The following is a 680-nucleotide window of genomic DNA, read 5'->3' as shown; positions in this document are numbered from 1 at the left end:
AAATGTCATGTTCCAGATTTTTCAGCAGTTCTTCATTCGTTTCAGTACATGGCCTTTCACCAGCGACCTTAAAAATATTCAGTCTGATTGAGCGGGGAAACAGAACTTTAATGAAAAACCTAGATTAAAGAGGAATAAAAATCACTTTGATAAAACAAAGCAATACTGATTACATTGTATCTCTAAGAATTTTTTTTCCATTTGTGAATAAAAATTCCATTAAACTGGCACACTGGGATTTGAGAACTGTAGCAGCAAAGATTTAAATTTCATAAATAAACAAAGAAAAAAAGATTTAAGATTGTTGCTAAGTGCTTTATAACAGTCAACCTGTTTTAATATATTGAGGGAAAAAAAAATGAACAGATTTGCATTTAGGGATATGTACATACATAAACACATACATACAAACACTCATACATACATATGTGCATACATGCTTACATACATACATACGTGCATATGTACATACATACGTACATACATACATACATACATACATACATACATACTTACATACATACATACATACATACATACAGCTATGCATCAAAGGGGCCGGAATGGGTGGAAAGGGTAAGAACATGATGGGAAAAAGGTGAGTTATTTAGAAGTGAGCAGTCAGGAGTGTTTATATATATATATATATTATTTAAAAGAGTTCCAACTCTGTCTGTTTT

Source organism: Octopus bimaculoides, chromosome 8 (genome assembly GCF_001194135.2).
Source record: "Octopus bimaculoides isolate UCB-OBI-ISO-001 chromosome 8, ASM119413v2, whole genome shotgun sequence".
Taxonomy (NCBI): domain Eukaryota; kingdom Metazoa; phylum Mollusca; class Cephalopoda; order Octopoda; family Octopodidae; genus Octopus; species Octopus bimaculoides.
The sequence above is the reverse complement of the archived record's forward strand: the minus strand, read 5'-3'. Positions refer to the sequence as shown.